Below are 24632 nucleotides of genomic sequence, written 5' to 3'. Positions count from 1 at the left end.
CAGATTGTATAGCTGGAGTTATATAAGGCAAAATACTACCTTGCCAGATGTTTGCAGTTTCTGTGGCTTTTCTGTATGACATATGGTTCCAAAATCTTGTGAAAACAAAAGCCTTTAAAATTTTTACATATTTTCCCTTGGGCAGTAATCTCCCCTTCCCACTCCTTAAATAAAAGCATTGTCTTCAATTCGTTGACTTTCTCCCCCTCCTTGTTCCTCAGTAATCTTAGCCACAGAGGCTCACAGGATGTCGGAATTCAAAAGAGATCTTGGGATCATCCACTGTAATTGTTCCTGACTTCCTTTTGCTATTCTCAATGAGACTTTTCTTCAAAGCAGAGAGTCCAATATACAGAACAAAGGCGGAGCTTCTGTGTTTGAAGTGGAGAGTCAGGACACAGACCCTGCCTGCTGCCTTTCCCTGCACCCACACACAGTACTTCCCTAAGGCACCCAGTGACATCCTAATCAGTACTGCTCAAAGTAGGTCAGTGTCAGGCTGTTCCGTGGAGCTTCTTAGGAGACACAGCTTCTGCTTTCCATACCCCACCCTGGAAACCTCCAAATCAGATTCTCAGGCAGGGGCCTGGGAACCTTCATTTTACTAAAGCCCTCTGGTGAGTGTCCTAGTCATAAAACTGGAGAATCACTGCTGATCACTCCAGGAACATGCAGTGGTAACCCTTTATCTGCGGTTTCACTTTGTGGAGTTCCAGTTACCTGCTGCCGATGCTGAGTACATACAGTACAATAGGAGATTTCGAGAGACAGGGAGCACATTCACAAGACTTCGTCATGGTATATTGTTCTAATTATCCTAATGTATTATTAATGATTATTGTTACTGTGCCTAATTTATAAATTAAACCATATCATAGATATGTGTAAGGGGCCTTCAAAATGTTTTATGAAACATATACTCTATGAAAATAAAATTATACATGGGTTTTGAAGTTTTTTCTCCATCAAAATAAACTCATCGTTTAATTCAGCTTGTCCATGAACTTTTTGAAGTCCCATCTTGTGTATAGGAAAAAACAGTACATTATATATTGTATTTGATACTATCTTTGGTTTCAGGTGTTCACCGAGGGTATTCAAATCTACTCCCTGACCCTTCTAAGGGAGGGCTGACTATAGGTTAAAAACTGCTTTTCTGGAACAATTCCCTTATTTTACAGAGAAGGTCCCAGAGGAATGGAGTCACACTTCCTAAACAGATCCCAGACTTACTTTCATCTCTACATGGAAATGTGCTGAGTCTACATTAGGCTCCCAGAGACCACTTCCAGCTGCCTACATGGAGCTACCACTGGAATTTCAAACTACAGAGTCAAACCGAACTCACATTCAATTCAGGGGCAGTCTTCTAGAGTTCCAAGCCTGACCTGCTGATCTTAGACTGTGCCTCTGACCTGTGACTCTGGGGTAGGTGACTCCTGGCACCTCCCTGGTATCCTGGCCAATGCCCATCTCTTGGCATAGTCACTCCCATGAAACCACACTTATCTTTGCAGACCCTGCTCAATACCATATCCCTTCAGAAAGACCTTCCATGCTCACTGCTGCATGGATTCCTCCATTCTTTGTCCCTCATAACAGACAGCATGCTTTCTCCATCAGTGGTATCCAGGCTTGGCTGAACATAGCACACCTGGGGGCATCGTCTAAAAATTCCTACCTCGTCCCACTTGGTGATTCAGTTTAATGCATCTGGGATGAAGGTTAGGCATTGATATTTTTTAAGTTTAACCTATTGTCCACCTCCTCTCTGTGTGCCCTCATCAGCGAATCTAATGGGAAATGAAGGTTGAGAACAGTATTCTAATTTGAATAGAGCTTATTAGGGACACATTTTTCTCCCTAGCAAGACTCTAAGTTTTGCCAGTAAATGAACAATGTTCTGTTCACCTTTGTATTGAATTTCTTCCTTCCTTCCTTTTTGTAATTACTGAAGACTTACTGGGCTTCTACAGCATGCTAGATATTAAAGATACTACGCTGGGTTCTTGCTCTCTTGCACAGAGATGACAGACATGATTATTATTACCTCTTATCCCTTTAAGACTGTGATTTCATGAAATATTTATGCCTCACTTCAATATATACCCCTACGTCCTGAAGGGGAAGCAGAGTATGGTGCAAAGTACACTTATTTGGTCACTGGCTGACCTGTTTTGACATTTCCTAGCTGTATGGGTCAGCAGGTAGCTTCATTTCTCTCTAAACCTCAGCTTTGTTGTTCATTAAAAATATTTTATCTATAAGATTGTGTAGAATTGCAAGTGGGTGAGAAGCTGGTCAGGTGTTGCCAATGATTGCCAACCAATGTAGAGCTTTTTTTCTTCCATGAGTGTGAGAAAGACAAAGATGTATATAGAGAAAGCATTTCCAACAGGGTCTTCATGCTGCAATCCACTCCCAGCCTCAGAGAGCCCCAAACAATGAGCATGCATGCACACCTGGCATAGGCAGAGAGGTCTATGGACTCAAATCCTGAAACTGCCCATGTGGGTCAGCCTTGCAGAGTGGCATATTACTACTGTGGTAATTTCAGCCCCTCAGTGTAGAGCTTTGCCCATTTGCAGACAGCAGCTGGGCCTTGGTAGGCACATCCCTGGCTGTCTAGCTCTACTGGAGAAAATCAGGAGAGAGCAGCTTCTTTCTGCATATGGGACAAGGCAAAGCATAAAGATGAACTGACAATTTACTAAGTGATTTTTTTTTTAAGTCAAATGGGCAAATGTTTGAGTGTTTAAACATGCTGCAGTTTTAAGGCTTCCAGAAAAGGTTAGGCCAGATTTTACTTGTTGGTTAAATCTTTGAAAATATAAAGCAGAATAAGAAAGTTTAGCTAGTTTAAATCTTGTTTCTGAGAGTTTTATTTTTCATATTTTATTAATACTTTATTTTTTAAAGAATTGGTTTACTTGGGACCAGCAGGTGGCATGGTGGTTAAGGCACTGGATACTCTCACATGGCTGACCACAGTTTGAATCCTGGATCTGGTAGCTTGCTTTCTCACTTTTTCTCTCTCCCTCTTTCTGTGTCTCTCTCTCTCTGGTCAAATTAAAATAAATGAATGAATAAATAAAATTAAATAAATAATTTTTAAAAAAGAATTGGTTTACTTTATCTATTGTTGTTATTATTATTATTTGGAGAGGCTTTTGCTATAGAGTGTGTGCGCTCTCCAGAAAGACAGAGACAGAAAGTGAGAAATCACCCCTCAGGGGGGATGGCTAAGCTGCAATCCCTTCTCCTTTCTCCTCTGGAGATCTTAGGCACGCACGCACACGTGCCCAGCATGAGTTTAAGCCACCGGGTCCAGGACTCAAACCACGGTCGACTACATGGGAGTCCAGCGACATAGCCATTACGCCAACTGCTGGTCCCTTATTACTATTATTTTAATTAGAGAGAGAAAAGTTAGAAAACAATCTGCCAGTTATAGGACTTGAATTGCAATTGGTCATGTGGGAGTCCAGTGCCCTAAACACCATACCACCTGCTGGTCCCAAGAGTTTTTCTTTTTTTTTTTTTTTAAAGCAGGTCTAAATACTGACATTTGGCCACATGACAGCAAATCTTCCTTCCTGATATTAGTTCCAAGATTTACTTCTGTTTTCTACTTTGAGATCATAATTTCTAAAATCCGTGTTACAGAATTTTACAGCAGCCTTTTCTTATACATAAACTGAACTAGAGAAGAGCTTACAGGTTTCAAAGATGAAGTCCTTTTTGTTGTAAATGGGGTTAAAATGATGTTTCAAATGAGGCCATTTGACTTCTAGAGAAATGCCATTTAGTATCATTATCTTGTGTAGTTGTTGGGTGCTTATGGAGATGAGTGCTCAATCATCTGAGTCAAGGTATGAGTGGCTTAGCTGCTATTTCACCCCTTTTTATAATTGCTTTCCCTTTTATTTGTTTTTTTTTTTTAATCAGTGAATTAAATTGCACAGTAATATAGTCTCTCCTTTTGCAAGAGAAGTAAAGAGATTTGCACAATTTTGTGATGGAATAATCTGAATCTTCCCCTTTTTTAAAGTACCGAAGTGATTTTTTACCCAAAGCCACTAAAATTGTTCATTCTTAACCTGCCCTTACCTAAAATATAAAGTGTCTTTATTCACAAACCGCTGTAAGTTTGGCCTTGTAAAGGCAGCAGCATGGTCAATTTACAAAGGCAAGACAATCTGGAGAAGTTACCTGAGCCGTTACATCTAAGACATCAACTCTCCAGAGACTGGTGGTTCTTCCATGAGACAGATTTACCTCTTACTGCTTCTTAGTTTGACTGGAATCAAGAACGTGACATAATTATCATTATTTTTCATCAGAAATTTAAAACCGGACAGTGACAAATCAATTCTCGAGATACCAACTTTCACTTAGGAACAATCACCAGAGATCCCCCCATTGCTTGCCTTGGAAGTTAAAACGTGCCAAGAAACCTCAAAATGTCAAGGATTTAAAAAATCTCTCAGACTGGGGCCAGCAGATAGCGTAGCATACATCACTGGACTCCCATGGTGGTTTGAGTCCCAGACCTGGTGACTTGAAAATCACACCAAGTACTTGTGCTTGCGTGCCCAAGATGCAGGAAGGAGAATGAAAGAGAAAGGATTTGCTGCTGCGTAACCATGTTCCCCCCACACCCCGATAGCCTCCACCTCTCCCCCACCCCCGTGATTTCTCACTTTCCCTCTCACTGTCTCTGTCTCTCTGGTGGAGTGCACATGCCCTAAGACAAAATAAACCTCTGAAGAAAAAAAACAAAATACTCTCTCAGACTATTTTTCAAAGGGGAAAAAGGGGAAGTGGTGGTGAGTGGGATGAGGTTTCCTTGGCTGGCAAGAACTCTGAACAAAGAGGGTGGTGCTGAGGCTGGAGGTTAGCAAGTCTTGAATAGCTCTATTAGAATAGCCATTGGATCAATGTGAAACTTAATACTTTAATGACTAAGCTCCTCTTGAGCTCTTGTTTTAATTCAGAAGTCCCCTGAGAATCACTTTCTTTTTTCAATCTAATCTTCCTGAGAGAGGAGAAAGGCAGGGTGTAACTGTGACTCAAGGGTTGGCAGGGTATAGAGCTTCCCAAGGGCAAGTGGCCTACCCCAGTCCTGGGGCAGGCAGCAGAGGGTGGCAGTCCAGGACAAGAGTTCTAGAGTCAGCTTCTTCCCCACCTGTATAACCTGAGCTGAGCTACTTAGATGCTTGAAGTCTTGATTTCCTCCAGCCCATTAACAGGAAATGGGATAATCACATAGAACATGTAATGCAATGGTTGGAGCATAGTGAATACCTTCTCATTATCGGGAATTTTAATCAAGTTTATCTTCTCAGTGTCCAACAATTTACTTTGACTATCAGGGCATTTTGGGTGAATGGTTGTTACCTAAAGGACACTTCATGTTAGTCCCTGCTGGGACTAGCCAGTGAATTTACCATCATCGTCATCGTCCGACATTTTTAATGGACGGAGGCAATCTGAAGGCACAGGAAGCTTCTCTACCTGTGCTCCTGCATCCACCTAGGCTGAGTCTACAGGGTGGCCCTGACCTTCAAACACCCAACACCCAAAACATGAACTTGGTCCAATAAAATGGATCAGCATCCACAGAACTTCTAAAAGAAATAATCCCCACTTTGTCTCCCCAAAATGATGCCAAAATGGCTCTCATTTTTTTCCAGGTTAGTGCAAGTCTGTTTTTTAGCTGAGTCAGAATAGTTTGTGAGTCTGCATAGCCAGGGAGAAGTTGGCAGAAAACGATGTGCTTCCTGGGCTTGCTGTCTTCATAACCTTCTGCTAAGAGCTCAATTTGGAGAAGGCAAGGCAGTTTAATAACAACCAAAGGATAATTTCAGCTGAGAAGGAAACAGACCTCCACATTTTTCCAGAAACTATTGCATGAAATTCAACATGCTACTCATGTGGTATTTCCAATATGAAATCCAGAAATCCTGAACTGAAACCAGAGAGCTTATTTCTCATACCTTCTTCTCATGGATTCATTGGCTTCCAAACATCAAAATATTATTAAACATTATTAAAAAAAAAAAACGTTATGCGCCAGGCTAGCTGTGTGGCTTGGTGGTTAAAGCAGATGGATTCTACATGGCTGACCATGCATTTGAGTCCTGGACCTGGCAGCTTGTGAAACATGCCAGGCACATGTGTGTACATGCCTAAAGTCCCAAAAGGAGGGAAGAATGAAGGAGAAAGGATTGTGAGGTAACCATGCCCCATGAGGAGTGATTTCTTGTATTCTCTCTCTGTTTCTGTCTCTCTCTGTCTCTCTCTGATAAGTACACACACCCTGTGATTGAAGAAAAAAAAAGCAAATAACCTACTACCTGTCAGGCAGCCGAGATACAAAGACAAAACACAATCTCCACCAAGGTGCTAGAATTGAGAGGAGGAAAATTGTGTAAACTCACAAATATAAAATGTATCACATACATGGTATGCGGGGGGTGGGGTGAGGGGTGTTCAGGGACTTGAAAGATTAGATTAGGTTGCTATGGGATCCATGAGTGTTAAACTGACTCTTTTTTTTTTACCATATTCATATAATTTTTATTACACTATATTGTTATAACTTCTAACAAATATATGAATAGAAAAAAAAACCTAGAGTACATATAGAGTTTGGTAATATTTGCAATTTTAGGCATGCATTGGGGGTCCTGAAACATCGTATCGCATGCAGATGAGGGGTTATGTACTGTAATTCCTTACTAAACTTTGGACAAGTCACTTATTCTCTGTTCCCTAGTTCATACCTTAAAAATGAACATAACTACACACAGGGTTGTTATGAGGATTAAATCAATTAATAATGGTTTAATAATAAAGTACTATTAAAATATTGCACCGAGGTACATAAAAATGTCATTTACGTGTACATTAAATAATGTTAGGACAGTAGAAAAGAGAGTTTTTGCCCTTTTTGCTCACTGAAACAATTAAATAAGAAAAAGCAAGTCACCTTTCATTTCTTCCACCAAAAGTTTATCACATATTTGTTTCTCATATGTTTCTATATGTTCCAGAGATTCCTGAAATAGATCTGCTTCTCTCATCACTTGATTCTGGTATAGTATCAGTTCACTATATTCATAGTCTATTTTGTCGGGAGGAACTTGCTGAGTTTGTCTAAATTCTTCCAGCAGTTTTAGTGCCATATCATAATCTTTCAGCAACTGGTAGGCAATAGCATATCCAATCCAGGAAGCACGCTGTGTTGGACGCAACTGAAGAAGCTGGTATCTTGTCTCTCTGTAACCTTCAAGGTCTCTCATTTGGATCTGCAACAAAGAAAGATCCCTCAGGATTTGCAGATTATCTAATTTGAGGGCATTTCGGTAACACTTAATAGCTTCATCGTATTTCTTATCAGAACGCTGCAAGAGTCCATATACGTGGCTCTTGACGTCATTACGAAGTCCTTTAGGAACAAATTCATATGCTTCTTTTTCTCCTAAGCAGTTCAGTGTTAATCCTTTCACGGCCAAAGTCTCTCCATGTTCGGCAAATTTGGGGTTCGAAAGGATTATCTTGCAAAACTTGAGGCCGTTTTTGTACTGCTTCTGTTCATAACATTTCAAGATGCATTTAGAAAGGTTGCTCTCCTTTGGGCGGCAGCTGCACGGTCGGTCGGCATCGTGGCGGCTGAGCGCGGGAGGCCACCGCGGGCCCAGGAGCGCAGGCGAAGGCTTACTCCATGGCCCTAGAGTTGGGCCGGGGTTGGCAGGACTGGCAAAGGAGAGGGAAGGCAGCCAGATAGGACATACTTCGGCTCGGGCACTCTGGAGTCAGCGGCGGCGCTCCCGCGCGCTGCAAGATCTAAACTGACTCTTGAAAGGTAAGTGCTGATCCACAGCCACAGCTACAAGCTGGCCCGGGATAGCACAGAAAGAAGGGGTTGAGAAAGCACAAAGCCAGGGCAGAATGAAACGGATCATGGGCACACATGCACAAATGCCTGGCATGTTTTTCGAGCTGCTGGGTCTGGGACTCCACTGGCACAGTTGATCATGTGAAATTCAGCTGTCTTAACCACCACATATCTGACTGCCCCCAGATCTGGCGTTTTGTTTTTGTTTTGTTTTGTTTTGTTTTAAGAGAGAGTTTTTTGCTATAGGATGTTTGCGCTATTCAGAGACAGAGACAAAAAGCAAAAGACCACCCCTGAGGGGGGATTGCCATGCTGCAATCCCTTCTCCTCCCTTTTCCTCTTGGGATCTTGGGCACGAACACACACGCACACACGTGAGTTTTAAGTCGCTGAGTCTGGGACTCGAACTAGGGTTTACTACATGGGGCTCCAGCAGTGCAACCATTGTGCCATCTGCTGGTCTCTAGATTCTGCATTTTAACAAGCTCCCCAAGTAACAGATATGCTTCTTGAGAAACATTATTCTAATACAGCTTCTCCCTTTTGCTTCTTCATAACAATTATTCACTTCATGACTGTATGGCATTCAACACCCACAATCACAGAAGCAGTGGGCTAAACCAGGCCATGCAGTTCACATCTACAGGAAGATCACTGTAGACATGAAGTCTTCATCTGTGATAATAATCTGTTCCATAGTTGGAATTCAATCAGATTGAACAAAATTAAATTGGCAGAATTGGGACCTTGCACTGAAACAAGGTCAAAGCTTGTTGGATGAGAAGTTTAAATAATAATGACCTCCTGACCTCCCTAGATGATCCCTGTACTCAATTGATTGAGACACAGGATCCTCAGGCATTTGGTCAAACATTATTTTGGGTATGTCCGTGAGAGCGTTTTCATATGAGATTAACAAAGACTGAAGCAAATGCCCACGAACAGATGAATGGATTAGAAAACTTTGGCACATGTACTCTATGAAATACTACTCAGCCATAAAAAAAAAGACCCTGGCTTTTGACAGTTAGTGGATATATATGGAAGATTTACTGCTGAATGAAGCAAGCCAGGCTATGAGGGAGAGACATTGCATACTTCCACTTATTATGTACCGAGTATACGCACTCTATGACCGAAACTGAATGACTAAAGGATATAGAAACACAATAAATGATTGTGAATACCAGATATAGGGTGGGAAGAGGGTGGGCGAAGGAATAGAGTCTGAGACAGGACATTAAGGAGAAAAATAGAGAGACATAGCATTAATGGGACAAAGAAATGGGGTATTATCTATTGAAGATAACTTACAGTATTATCAACTGAACTGGGGAGAAATGTACACATGCTGGAATATTTACTTTGCAAGCTGAATAATGTGATTGAATGTATAAAAGAACATGAAATAAAGTAAAATTTTAAAAAAAACAGACTGAAGCAGATTACCCTCCGTAATGTTGATAGGCCTCGGACAATCAGTTGAAGTTTTAAATAGAACAAAATAAATAATAGGTAGAGGATTGACCATTTTTGAGGTACAAGATAGCAATATGGCTATTAAGGTGATTCTAGTGAATTTTGAAATGGAAATGAGAAGCATATTATTGGAAACTGAATATAAAATTGGAAGGAACTTGAAAAAAAAAAAAAAAGAATGAAAAATGAGTGTTTGCTGGGTAGTCAGGGGAGAGAAAGGATTAGTCCAGACACTGAGTGAAACATAAGCAAAAATACTGAGAGAAAGTGCTTAACTTTATTTTTTCAAGTTTTTCTTTTTGCAATAAGTGCCTGCACTTGCCAGAGACAGGGAGACAGAGAGACACAAAGACACAGAGAAATAAAGTGAGAAATCACCCCCTCAGAGGAGATGGACATGCTGCAATCCCTTCTCTTCCATTGCCTCTTGGAATTTTGGGCATGCATGTGCATACATGAGCCTGGTATGATTTTCAAGCTGCCAGGTCTGGCCCCAAAACAACCTGACTTCTGTGGTCATCAGCAATCAGTTTGGCTTAAACCTGACTGTAGCATAGGCTATGATGAGGGAGCAGAGATTTTAGCTCTCATCGTTACCCTTCATCCCCTACCCCTCACCTCCATTTGTCCTCCCAATTTGTCCTCCTCCATCAGGCAGGATTCCTGGTTTTATGCACCAGAAACCAACTCTGGCTATTTTAAGCACAAAGGAGTGTTAAAGGAGAGATACTACTTAGACAGAACAAATTGACAATAAGGAAAAATGGAATAATTTTTCAGTATGAGTTTTTTTTATACTGCAATTTTTTTTGAAATTCATACATAATTTTTTTATATTTTCCATGAAGTTTCTGAAGCCTCATTGTGTATGTATTTATCTATGCTCCTTACTAAAAGCTCACAGAAGGCACAGTAAGACAGTAAGGGATTTTTTAAAAGATATAACACATAGAGAGGGTGAAAATGGGAAAAGAGATTTAAAAATAACTTTTGGAAGCTGGAAAAGGAAATGATTTACTAGTACTTGACACAGGAGACCTAAGGAAACAAAATTCCTTCTATAGAGAAAGGGAGACAAAATCTACTGTACAATTTGGCTTGCACCCGTAGAAGTCCTGAGTGGCTCAGGAATTAGTGTTACGAAGTCACTCTGAAAGTGGGATAGAAATGAGGCTGAAACAGAAAGATGATGTGAAGCCTGCTAAGTGGGAGTTGGACCTCCTAAACCCTCTCCTACTCCAAAGAGTCAAAAAGCTGCTCTCACTGCCACCCATCAGGAGGCTAGATGCTTGTTCTTTGGAAAAGGTAAAACAAGATACCTAGGGTGAGGATAATAGGCACCGATGAGGGTAGGAAGAGTCTAATGAACACAAGGCATTGAATGATGGTGTATATATTAAATGTTGGTAACTCGACCCTCTTCCCATAATAAGGTCCCAGAATGCTGGCATGTAGGCTCATACCTTTTAAGTAGGAAATAGAACATTTTGTTAATTTTTATTTTTTCTCTATTCATAATAGAATGGGTGTGCATGTATGTCAGAGAGAGAGAGAGAGAGAGGAGCTGACTGCAGTGGGGATTTAAACTAATTTCTGATCCAGAAAGAAAGAAGGGAGATAATAAAGTGAAAAGTAAAACTAATACAATAATTTAAGGACATTTCCCCAAACTAAAGCTCCTGTGTTTCTAGACAAAGTAATTATGTTAAAAGGTTCTAGAAGGAAATAAAAGAGTGTGTACAAAATATCAAGACTTAGAATGGTACCAGGTTTCTTAAAAGGAATCTGGAAAATCGAAAGTGATGAATTGACATTTTCAAAATTTCAGGTAAAGGGCCTCCTAACCTCAAATTCTATTTTGAATCATACTATTGACGGTGAAATGAAACGTTCCAGAAAAAATATTTGTGGTAGGGGTGGAGTGGGGAGGGGAGGGGTGGCTTTAGGGTGTATGTACTCACCAGAGAGACATAGACAGTGAGAGGGAAAGTGAGAAATCACCCTCTGGGGGAATAGCCATACCACAATCTCTTCTCCTACATTCTCCTTCCAGGATCTTAGACACACACACACATACACACACACACACACACACACACACACACACGTAAACCCGGTATGAGTTTGAAGCCATTCAAACCATGGTCAGCCATGTGGAGGTCCAGCAACATAACTGCTATGCCACCTGCAAGTCCCAAAATGTTTCAGAAATTTTACCATAAAATACTTAAGTTCTTGGAGAGAGCTGCTCCATAACCTAGTGGTGTATATATTAAATGTTGGTAACTTGATCCTCTTCCCATAATAAGTTCCCAGAATGCCAGCATCCAGGCTCATACCTTTCAAGTAGGAAATAGAACATTTTGTTAATTTTTATTTTTTCTCTATTCATGATAGAGTGGGTGTGCGTGAATATCACAAGGCCAACTGCAATTAGAATCTTGGCTTGAAAAATATGCTGGGCTTGTACATGTATATACCCGAAATCGTAACAGGATGGAGAAATGGACGAGAAAGGATTATGCATGACCACACTCCATTGAGGAATACTTTCTCCCTCTCATTCTCTGTCTCTCTCTAGCTAGTGAGATTTTAATTGCCTTTGACACTTAAGAAAAAAGTTTTTTTCTGGAGGATTTGTTCTATCAAACAAGAGAGTAGACCAAAAGGGAAAGGCAGTAATACAAATGTAAAAACACAACATTCTGTAAGGGAATCTCAAATGCGAAAGTTCCCAGTTCAAGCCTAGAGACCTCCTTGAGTACACCAGGCACATGTTAGCCCATGATTCAAAGCTAGCTGAAGGCTGGGGGCTGTTTCATTGCATCAAGAACCTTTTGGAGGGAACCAGCAGTTAGCGTAATGGCTATGTCGCTGGACTCCCACGTAGTCGACCGCAGTTCGTGTCCCGGACCTGGTGGCTTAGAACTCACGCCGGGCGCGTGTGCATGCGTGCCCAAGATCCCGAGAGGAGAATGGAGGAGAAGGAATTGCGGCGTGACCATCCCCCCTGAGAGGTGATGTCTCACTTTCTGTCTCTATGTCTCTCTCTGTCTATCTGGCGAGCGCACGCGCCCTATAGTGAAAAAAACTCTCAAAAAAAAAAAAAAAGAACCTTTTGGAGGTGTTGTTATTCTCTCTTGCTAATGCAAGAAATTAAACCCTTTTTGTATATTCCATTTACTATATATCATTATAGCTTGTAAAATAAATTTTTCCAGCATGAATACACTGTATGTTAGTCCAGTTAAAGATATTATCATACACATTATCATCAACAATTTTCCAATTTTGTGTCCCTTAAATGTTTTGCTTCTTTCTTTTCCCCCTTGATTCCCTTCCTTTTACCCTCCCCCATTTCCCTTTCTCCTCCTGCATTGTCTCTAGTATCTGCAATTGTTCTCCACGCCTTTATTTCTTCCAATCTTTTGATTTCTGCCATAGAGTGCACACATTCAGTATATATTAAGTGGGGACGTACAATGTTTCTCTTTCATAGTCTGGCCTGCTTTGCTTAGCAGTAGTAAACCTTCCATATTCATCCACTTTCTATTGAATGCCAAAGTCTTATTGCTTTTTTGTTTGTTTGTTTTATGGCTGCATAATATTCTACAGTATGTATGAGCCACACTTTTTCAATCCACTCATCTGTTTGTGGACATTTGGGGTGGTTTCATGTCTTCGGTGTGAATAATGCCACAATAAACCCAGATGTGCAAGCACTTTTCTGACTGAGTATATTCCTATCCTTTGGGTAGATACCCAGTAGTGGAATTGTTGGATCATATATGGTAGTTCTATTTATAGGTCTATGAGAAACCACCATATTCTTCACAGTGGCTGGACTAATTTACTTTACCATGAACAGTGAAGAAGAGTTTCCTTTGCACCACAACCTCACCAGCACTGATTTATCAGTTTTTATTATTTTAATCTTCGTCATTCTGACTGGGGTTAGGTGGTATCTCATCGTGGTTTTGATTTGCATTTCCCTTATTATAAAGGATGTTCAGCATTTTTTCACGTGCTCTTTGGCTGTTTGTATGTCCTCTTAGAGAGTTGCTTTTCAGACTTATATTTTGTGGATAAGTTACTTGAGTTCCCTGTATATTCTGGTTACTAGTCCTTTATCTAAGGCATAGTTTGCAAATATGTTCTTCCATTCTGAGGGTTGCCAATTCACTCTAATAATTGTTTCTTTTACTGAACAGAAGTCTTTAACCTCATGTAATCCCACTTGTCTGTTTTTGGGAGTATCGCCTGTGCTTTATGAGACTTATTTAAGAAATCTTTGCCTGCTCCAAAGTCTCCAATAGTTTCCCCTGCATCACCCACCAGTAGTTTTGTAGTTTGAGCCCTTAGGTTTAGATATTTTATCCATTCCATTTTGTTAGTGGTGAGAGATAGGGGTCCAGTTTATCTTTCTGTAGGTGGATACCCAGTTTTTCCAGCACCATTTGCTAAAGAGATTTTCTTTTCCTCATTGGATTGACTGATGCTCTTTGTCAAAAATCACTTGACTGTATGTTTTGAGTTTATTTCTGGGGTTTCTATTCTATTCCATTAGTCCACACACCTATTTTTGTGCCAGTACCATGCTGTTTTGATTACTACAGCTTTGTAATATATTTTGGGATCAGGGAGTGACATGCCTCCTTTTCCACTGTTCTTGTATAGCAGTGCAAGGGTCTTTTTTTTTTTTTTTTTGAGAGATTTTTTGCTATAGGGCGCGTGCGCTCGCCAGACAGACAGAGAGAGACAGAGAGACAGAAAGCGAGAAATCACCCCCCGGGGGGGATGGTCACGCTGAAATCCCTTCTCCTCCATTCTCCTCTCAGGATCTTGGGCACACACGCACACGTGCCCAGAGTGAGTTTTAAGCCACCGGGTCCGGGACGCAAACCACAGTCAACTACGTGGGAATCCAGCGACATAGCCATTACGCCAACTGTTGGTTCCATGTGCAAGGGTCTTTTTATGATTTCAAACTAATTCTATGATTATTTTTTCTAAATCTTTGAAGAATATCTCTGGTAATTTGATTGGAATTGTATTAAATTTGTAGATTAATTTGGGTAAAATTGACATTTTGATTATTTTAATTCTTCCAATCCAGTAACATGGATGTCTTTCTACTTTTTTGTGTTGTTTTCAATTACTTTTTTTAGTTTTTCATAGTTTTTCTTGTAGAGTTCTTTGACGTCTTTGGTTAGGTTTATTCTTAGATATCTTAAACTTTTTGTGGTTATTGTAAATGGAATTGCTTTCTTCTATTCTATCCCCATCTGTCGTTCATTATTGGTATATAGAGATGCTACATATTTTTGTATGTTGATTTTGTCTTGCTTCTTCAGTGTATTCATTTATCATTTCTAGAAGTTTTTTTGTGAATTCTTTTGTGTGTGTATGTGTGTGTGTGTATGTTTTGTTTGTTTGTTTTGCTTTTAGGTTTTTGTCATAGAACACATGCACTCACCAGAAAGAAACAAAGAAAGGCAAAGAGGGAACTTGAGAAATCACCCCCAAGGGGTGATCACCACACTGAAGTCCCTTCTTTTCCATTTTCTTAGGGTTTTGGGATTGCACACACACACACACACACACACACACACACACACACACACACACCTACTGTGATGTTTAAGCCACAGAGTCCAGGAGTTGAACCATGGTCAAGCATATTGGAGTCCAAAACTTTAGTCACCATGCCATCCACTGGCCCCCAAAATAAATACACTTAAAAATATTGACAAATTAAAAAGGAAAAAGAAATGCCATAGTCAAGAAATAGGGATTAGGGATCAGCAGATGGTGTAATGGTTATGTCACTGGACTCCCCCATAGTTGACTGTAGTTCGAGTCCTAGACTTGGCAGCTCAAATTTCACACCAGGTACATATGCATACTTACCCAAAATCCCAAGAGAAGAATAGAGGAGAAGGGACTGTGGTGTTGCTATCCTCCCTGGGAGTGATTTCTTGCTTTCTGTCTATCTCTCTCTGTCTTTCTGGTGAGTGCACATGCCCTATAGCAAAAAAATCTTTCTTAAAAAAAAAAAAAAAAAAAGAAAGAAATAGGGGATTAAATATGAGAGAGAGAGAGAATATTAACCTCCAGGAAAATAATGAAGAAAGATTGAATAAAACCTGTGCATCAGCCTAGAGAGCAATTTAGCGTGAAGAAATAGAGGAGAGAAAGGAGGACTTCAGAGGGCATTTTTTGAAGATAGAAAAAGTAATAGAATGGACATGTTTTTTGATAGGTACTAATGTATTGAGAAGAGATTCAGAGTTTACCAGCAGGTTTGGCAATAGCGATGGGTACATAGAACACCATGTAAAGGAACAAATGAGGCAACTATTAAACAAAGGGATTATAATTGTGGTCTAATAAATGCACAGCTGTAAATAACTTTTCATGCTCCTAATGATATAAACATTAAAAACTTAACCAGAAACTAAAAGAATCACATTGCGATGATGGGTTGTGTATGCATGGGAAGGAGTTTTGGGAGGAGGAGTGCTGCTTTTCATAAGTATTTTATAACTATGGAACTCTTAAAATGAAGTGCATTGACACAAGTAACATCTTGGACATTTATTAGTAGGACACAAAGGGCTCACAGACTCTGGGAAGTGGATGGAGACATCTTGGAGAATGGGAGGGAATTAAGGGGGTTCAGAGGCCAGGGAGCGGAATGTGTGGCTGGCATGCTGCCTGAGTGCCAAGCCCACTTCCTCCTCCTGCAAGCAGCTGGGTGTACTTATTTTTGCTATAGAGCACATGTGCTTACAGGAGAGACAGAGAGAGACAGAGAGACAGAAAGTGTCTCACCCCCAGGGGAGTGGCCGCACTGGAATCCCTTCTCCTCTATTCTCCTCTCAGGATCTTGGGCACACACGCACATGAGCCTGGCATGAGTTTTAAGTCACCGGGTCTGGGACTCAAACCACAGTTGACTATGTGAGAGTCCAATTATGTAACCATTACATCATTTGCTGGTCTCCAAAATGAGATATTTCTGTTTCTGAGTATTAAAGGAGATCAAAATCCTTTTTTTTCCCCTACAGTCTCATTTATTTTTCCAGAACTCATCAATGACAAGTATTATCTCCATATAAAGAGTGGGAAATTGAGACAAGCACCACAAGAAACTAGAAATCCCAGGTTTCAGAAACTGAAGAGGTAGGAGCCAGGGCTGGCATCAGTCTCAGCAGCTTTCTGCTGAGATTGTCGTGCATGTAGGGCTGCTCACACTCACCTCTGAGGGTGTGGCCATCCCCCCTGGGGAGTGATTTCTCGCTTTCTATCTCTCTGTCTCTCTCTGTCTTTCTGGCGAGCACATGCACCCTGTAGCAAAAATCTATCCAAAAAAAAAAAAAAAAAAAAATTTTTTTAAAAAAAAAAAAAAAAAAAAGAAAGAAATAGGGGATTAAATATGAGAGAGAGAGAGAATATTAACCTCCAGGAAAATAATGAAGAAAGATTGAATAAAACCTGTGCATCAGCCTAGAGAGCAATTTAGCGTGAAGAAATAGAGGAGAGAAAGGAGGACTTCAGAGGGCATTTTTTGAAGATAGAAAAAGTAATAGAATGGACATGTTTTTTGATAGGTACTAATGTATTGAGAAGAGATTGAGTTTACCAGCAGGTTTGGCAATAGCGATGGGTACATAGAACACCATGTAAAGGAACAAATGAGGCAACTATTAAACAAAGGGATTATAATTGTGGTCTAATAAATGCACAGCTGTAAATAACTTTTCATGCTCCTAATGATATAAACATTAAAAACTTAACCAGAAACTAAAAGAATCACATTGCGATGATGGGTTGTGTATGCATGGGAAGGAGTTTTGGGAGGAGGAGTGCTGCTTTTCATAAGTATTTTATAACTATGGAACTCTTAAAATGAAGTGCATTGACACAAGTAACATCTTGGACATTTATTAGTAGGACACAAAGGGCTCACAGACTCTGGGAAGTGGATGGAGACATCTTGGAGAATGGGAGGGAATTAAGGGGGTTCAGAGGCCAGGGAGCGGAATGTGTGGCTGGCATGCTGCCTGAGTGCCAAGCCCACTTCCTCCTCCTGCAAGCAGCTGGGTGTACTTATTTTTGCTATAGAGCACATGTGCTTACAGGAGAGACAGAGAGAGACAGAGAGACAGAAAGTGTCTCACCCCCAGGGGAGTGGCCGCACTGGAATCCCTTCTCCTCTATTCTCCTCTCAGGATCTTGGGCACACACGCACATGAGCCTGGCATGAGTTTTAAGTCACCGGGTCTGGGACTCAAACCACAGTTGACTATGTGAGAGTCCAATTATGTAACCATTACATCATTTGCTGGTCTCCAAAATGAGATATTTCTGTTTCTGAGTATTAAAGGAGATCAAAATCCTTTTTTTTCCCCTACAGTCTCATTTATTTTTCCAGAACTCATCAATGACAAGTATTATCTCCATATAAAGAGTGGGAAATTGAGACAAGCACCACAAGAAACTAGAAATCCCAGGTTTCAGAAACTGAAGAGGTAGGAGCCAGGGCTGGCATCAGTCTCAGCAGCTTTCTGCTGAGATTGTCGTGCATGTAGGGCTGCTCACACTCACCTCTGAGCAACCATGAGTGGAATACGTCTGCTTCTCTTCCCAGAATCAGAGAGACTCCAGGGTCTGTGCATGTCAGGAATAATTCAGGTGAACCATTTTATCCTGGAGCATTTTCTTCTATTGGAAAAACATTTTGGATATGCTTTGCTGTCATTCACTCATCAATTCATTCAAAGATATTTGTGGAGCTTCTGCTGTGTGCCAGGCACTGGATATGAAAATGAACCAGACATGGACTAGCCTTTCTTCCAGAAGCTCATAGTCAGTGGGAGATGGCAGGCCCAGGAACAGAGCATAATACAACCAGCGTGCTGCAGCCACAGGAAAAAAACCAAAGGGCTTTGTGGGACAATGAGATGAGACTAACCCAGCTTGTAGAGGTCAGAGAAAGTCCCTACAGGAGGACAAACTGCTCAGGCTGGGAGGATAAAGGGTACTCTGCTGAACAGAAAGGGATCTTTTAAAAGTATATGCCATAGGTAGGAAACAAACCCTACTTGGTATCTCAGGTACTTCAAGCTTCACCCAAGATATCTTCCTTATAGCAGGAGATCTCAAGGAGAGATTCCCTATTTTCCACTCTGTCAGTGATGTTCCCCTCAACATAGAGGCCAGGGTGTTCTAGGGAACAGCACACAGCACTGAAAGCGGCACATCCTGAGCTATCACTGACAGCATAAGGCTGTAACTGAGGCTGAACACTGTCCAGTCCACCAGGAAACATGCAAGCAAATGGCCAAGGAGTAAAGGTCTCAGCATCAAGGGCACCAGGATCCAAATCCTTTTGATCTCAGAACCCTACAGAAAGGAAAGAGTTGAAGAAAGTCATCACAGGGCCAGCGATGATGGTGCAGTGGTATCACAGCACTGCATGATGCAGGACCCGCGTGGGAAGATCCCGGGTTTATATCTGGAGGTCTCTCTGCATATGCTGGGTGCATAAGTGTGTGCCTGTGACCCTGGGCTGACTGAGGCTGGGAGTGGTTTGTGGCATGAAGACATGAAGAATACAATGGGGATACCTGTCTTTCTTCTCCTCTCTCTGCCTGTATCTGGTGTGTGTGTGTGGTTGGGGGCGGGGGGGAGATTTTTTTTTTTTTTTGCTATAGGATATATATACTCGCCAGAGAGACAGAAAGTGAGAAATTACCCCCCAGGGGGGAGGGTCATGCACAATACCTTCTCTTTCATTCTCCCCTCAGGATTTTGGGCATGCACGCAAATACTCATGCCCAGCATGAGTTTCAAGCTGCCAGGTCTGGGATTTGAATTGTGGTCAACCACTATACCACCTGCTGACCCCAAAATAAACTTTTTTTTTAAAGGTAATTGTATTGTTATTGCAAAGAAAGAAAAACGTCTTTTGTTTGACCATAATTTAGAGGGCAAAAGAAAGAGTCAGTCTTTTTTTTTTTTTTTTGGGGTGGGGGGGAACGTGGTATTGGAAAAGTCATATTAGAAAAAGAGAAAAAATATGTCATGACTTCCAACAACCTAATATCTATCTTCCCAATTCAAACCGTGGAGTTAGACCCTCTTGTAATTATAGAATACTTTCTGACGTTTGAGGACTTGCTTCTCGGAACCCCCAGTACACAACAGTTAAGGGTCATTCAGCTGCCAGCATGTTTGGGCAAACCTCTCCAAAGAGCTCCAATCTGCTCATTCTAACTGTGGAGATGCTGTTGAGTGGGGTGTGGGTTTCAGTGAAAAGTTCTTATTCTATTATAATTACACTTGTTTCATCAGGTTTTTGGTGGGATGGCCAGTTCTTTTGTGTAGGTGAGAGATGAGGTGGAGAATGGATAATGGGGGGACAGAGAGGTGAGATTTGAGGAGGCAGAGAGCTATCAGGTTGCTTAAGGTAATTTTCTGCTGATCAGGAGTAGACAGCCACTGTAACTACTTCCTAGAAGCTTGAATGTGTTTCCTTTTGGCGGTAACATAGATAATAACCTAGAGTCAGAGAAGTAGCTGATTGGAGCAGAGAGGAGAGTGGCTTGTTGGGAGCAATAACACAACACAGCTCTAACTGGGGTTGGGTATGAGAGCAGTAAAGAAGATTATTAGATGAAGGTACTTCATAGCCCAATAGTTCCAGGAACTGGTTTAATGTAACAACATTGTTAAAAAAGGAGAAGAAGAAGAAGAAAAGAAGAAGTCACAGCCTTTTACAAGCAAGAAAAAACTCAAAATTTACAACTTGTGTTTTCACATATCTACATACAGTCAAAGCCGCGCAGTAACTGTCCACCATAAATTTCCCACAGATTTGCCTCAAATAATCTGGCAGTGTAGTCAGACTGACCTCCATGCTGACGGAGAACACATTCTTTCATAAACAAGATTGCAGCCAAGAAAATAATTAGATAGCAATCATTAAAGAAGCTTTGGACTGACTGGTCAGTTGTGATTTCTTTTTTGCAGCAAGGATGCAGGGAGCTCAGCTGGATCTGACAGTGAGAGCTGGGCACTCCAGCACTCTCGGATACATGCACCTTTCCAGTCTAGTTCACACGGAGACAGCAGGGAGTGTGACAGCTCCAGCAGCCACTGGACTCCACTCAACATCAGCCCAGGGTTACAAGCCTTGGAACTCTTTACAAAATCCAGAATTACCTAGGAAAGCAACATAACAAGCAATGAATTTGACCAGGACAAGCTCCTGAGTTTATTCAAAATGGCACCACAGTATTAATCAACCACAATTTTCATGCCATTAGAGTTAGGCCTAATGAGTTTTAATAGCCTAGTCATGATAAATCCATGGATTATTACTGTCAGTGATTCTTATGGAAGAATGAAAAAATCTTTTAATTAGATACAGACCATGTTAGTGTGAACCTGAGTTACAACTAGGTATTTTCCTCTTACAAAGGCAAAGTCCACAGAGATTTGATGCTATTAGTCAGTTAAACAGAACCTCTGGTCTCCAAAGGATCCCACGCATAGCTTGGCTGAAAACTTCATTCTGTGACTTTTGACTGTAAGTGAAATCACTCCTATGGCTGTCTTTTCAGCCCTGCACTTGCACATCCACAGGAGGACATGTCAAATATTCCCCAGAGCCTTGAGTAGCTTTGTGTCTCTTTTATCACAACCTCCTCCAGTTTCTTACTACTATGTCTTCTGAAATTCCAAATGAAGGGAGAAGAAAAGCTCACTTTTCACCCCCAATCCAGCAGGATTTCATTGTCCTGGATTTCAAAGTGCCACACAGTCTCATGAAATGAGTCAATTGTCTGAGAGATGAGCCCAGTTGTTTATGTTCCCATGATGTGTGACAGGACTAGGCTTTCTGGCACCCTCCTCATTCTCAGGCTAGATCAGTAGCTCCTCTGGTGATCCATTCCCAACACTTGGGTAAACACAGATCTCGTAATGACTGAACTCCACATCCTAAATCTAAACCATCTTCCCTATTCCAATTAAACATGGCCCCACTATCCCTTGGGTTATAAAAACCTGTGGCAAGCATGGGGTATCTGACTTTAATAGATTGCTCTCTCTTGAGATAAGAGAGTCTGTTAAGATCACTTTAGCACAGGAGAAAGTGATTTGGACCGTCCAATTCGTGATTATTGTCATTGACATAGAAAAGGAAATATGACTTGTTACTTAGTGCTCTAGGGTCTGTTTCCCATAGTGCTTAAAGCACCACACTGTGGGAAGTTAGCAGCTCAGGATGTCAGTATATGTTAAAGTTGTTAGGTCACAGGATACCAATTCGAAGGATTATTCCTATGTCAAATGTCCCTTGCAAAGACACTGTCCATGTTGCTTATGAGACCAGGTTCACATAGAATATGAATGCTGATATGGACTCCTTCAAGCCCAGCTACCATTTGTCTACTTTAAGACTCAATACTAACTTCTTGTTTCTGCAAACTATTCACAGAATACTTGAAATATTTCCATCTTCAGTTTTCCCTCATTGAGTTCTTTTATTTTGCAAACATTTGAATTTGTTTATTCTCTGACACTATCTTCTAGATTTAGAATTTATCTTGGGAACTGAATTTCCCAGAAGGCTGGATTATGCAAGTGTTATTGTAGATTATCAAATACCATAGCACTGGCAGTGAACCAAGTTGACTAGCACAATGCCATTAAAAATCAGTTCTTAAATACATTTGATGATTGACAAACCAAATCATTGATAAGAAATCATTATAATTAGGTTGAATAATTGTTGTTATAATCCAATAATTTAACATTGTGTCAACTATCTATTTCTGCATGACAATAATACCACAAAATTTAGCAGCTTAACTTGAAATAATACACACGGATCATTCTACAGTTTCTATGAGTCTGGAATCTGGGTGTAATACAACTACATCCTCTGCCCCAGGGTCTCCCACAAGGCTGTAACCAAAGTGTTTGGCAGGGCTGGGGTCACATCCAAAGTTTGTTGAGGAAGAATCTGCTTCCAAACTCACATGGTTGTTGGCAGGATTCAGTTTCTTGAGGTTATTGGTCTGAGGGCAGTTCCTTGCTGGTTGATGCAGAAGTAACCTTGAATTCCTTGCCTTAAGGATGTCTTAATGTGATAGCTTATTTTATCAATAGGGCGATGCGAATTGTAACAATTTTTTAAAATTTTATTGTCTACTTATTTCTTCCAGGAAATAGTGGGATACAGCACCTTCATGCTGCAATCCACCTCTCCAGTCTCAGCCAGCCAGGATCATGATAATACATGCTTAGATAATTCATACAAAGGGGTTCAGCAAACAAGGGAATAGTCTTACCCAAAACATTCAGAACTGGATGAGTATCTATTTTGATTTCCTGTTTCCCTGAGTCACTAGCTAATGGTGAGAACCAGTCACAATGCTGACCTTCTGCAATATCAAATTACAAATACCAAGGTTGCTGGTGGGTGTGGTTGGTCTCAAATAGAAATAACCATCCTCCCCTGGGTATTCTCCCTAAATGCATCTCATTTCTGTGGTAGTATACATTGAGATAAAGCTGATAACAGAAAATTTAATAAAATAATGTTTGACTCTCTTTCTACAGATCTTCAGAAATAGTTGAGTGTTCATACGCAGTACTTGGCCCAGCACAGGTATATCAAAAGATTAACAGGCATTCCATGCCTCCAAGATTTCCCATGGTGGTCGTAACTGCACGTAGAACTGTTATTACATGATGTCTGCCTGAATTTCAGCCTATTGTGATCTTACTTCTATTCTGCAGTTTTACTCTGACTTTATGTTTCTGACATGAGGGAAGTAAGTTAAATGGGGTTGCACGTACTTGGGGTCAATTGAAGTCAACTGCAGTTAAATATGTATGAAGGTTATAGGATCGGTGCCTCATTTGCTAAAAGAAAAAAAAAAAAAAAAAAGAAAAAATACTCCTGTTTTGCACATCTGCAGCTCACAGGCACTTTAAAAGAAGCACCTTAGTTTTCTGTGTGCCTTGAGCTTCATCTCAGCCATAGTTCACACCATTCCTGGTCACATGCTTTTATTCCTTAAATGTCATCCATTTCCAAAGAGAAGCAAACTACACCTCAAAATTATTTATATATATTTTAACAATGCACAAGTCAATTCAATTATTGTGTAAATACTATGATCTCACCTGCTTCTTAGTTCCTCAAGATTTCAATCCATTTCACTTTAAAATGAAGAAAGAAGAAATTCACCCAAGAGAGCTGAGTTTAATTCCTTATTAGAGTCTTATTCCACCAGAACTAGATGGAGACAGGAACCAGGAGAGTGACCAACCAACTCACACAGTAGAACTTCAATTTTCCTCTAAGAAATGATACATTAATGGTCTGTAGAAGGGATTGAATACAGACTTTCCCCACTAGAAACAGGAGGCTGGGTTTTTCTTTTTATTTGCATTTTTATCTCTCTTCCTTAGAAAAACCTATCTTTAAAGAGAAGTCTCATGAGTGAAATAGATATTGGGAGATACCCTAATACATCAGAAGATGCCTCCAAGGGCTGGCCATGGGAGAAAAGGAAAGAAAGCCCTACAGGGATGGGGTAAAGTTAGACTTATCAGGAAGCTTGCTCTCCCAGTCATCATGTTCTTTCATTCTCAGGGTGCTGCTTTGTGTTGCAGAGGCCTGGTTTCTCTGAGAATAAAATTAGTCATCACATTTTATTTTTATTCACCAGACCTTTTCAAAATACATAAGCAAGAAAACTCTGCTCTTCATCTACCAAAATTATTAGACACCTAAATACTATGTAAGAGAATATTATATTTCAAAATATTGATTCCTTGTACCATACATTCCTTGCTATGTATGTCTCCCTTAGAGAGGATTATGCATGTCTCCTCAGTTGATACCACATCACTTGCTTTGGTTAATGGAAGCAGAAATAATATGTGCTGCTTCCGAGCAGAGCTGACTGGACACACCATCTCACAGCTCTGCCGTGCTCTTAGTCTTTCTGCTAAGAGACAGCAAGGTCAGAATAGGGACATATGACACCCTGGGTTTCAGATAAAGAAGACATGAAGCTTACTTACAACAAGCATGGAATGTAAGCAATAAATCTTTACTGTTGTCAGCTACTGAAATCCTGAGGATGTTTGCTACTGTAGTATACTGGTCCTAACCTGAGTGATAACTATCACTTGTGGAATTCAGAAGCCTTTTAGTAGGTTC

At 40.7% G+C, this 24632-nt stretch overlaps 1 pseudogene; it reads right to left on the bottom strand.

Annotated features, from left to right (window-relative positions):
• Nucleotides 1–6971: 6971 nt before the first annotated feature.
• On the bottom strand, nt 6972–20306 carry LOC102486981 (N-alpha-acetyltransferase 16, NatA auxiliary subunit pseudogene; annotated as a pseudogene).
• Between the last annotated feature and the right edge of the window lie 4326 nt (nt 20307–24632).

Source organism: Tupaia chinensis, unplaced genomic scaffold (assembly GCF_000334495.1).
Source record: "Tupaia chinensis unplaced genomic scaffold, TupChi_1.0 Scaffold143584_1, whole genome shotgun sequence".
Lineage (NCBI taxonomy): Eukaryota > Metazoa > Chordata > Mammalia > Scandentia > Tupaiidae > Tupaia > Tupaia belangeri.
The sequence above is the reverse complement of the archived record's forward strand: the minus strand, read 5'-3'. Positions and strand labels throughout refer to the sequence as shown.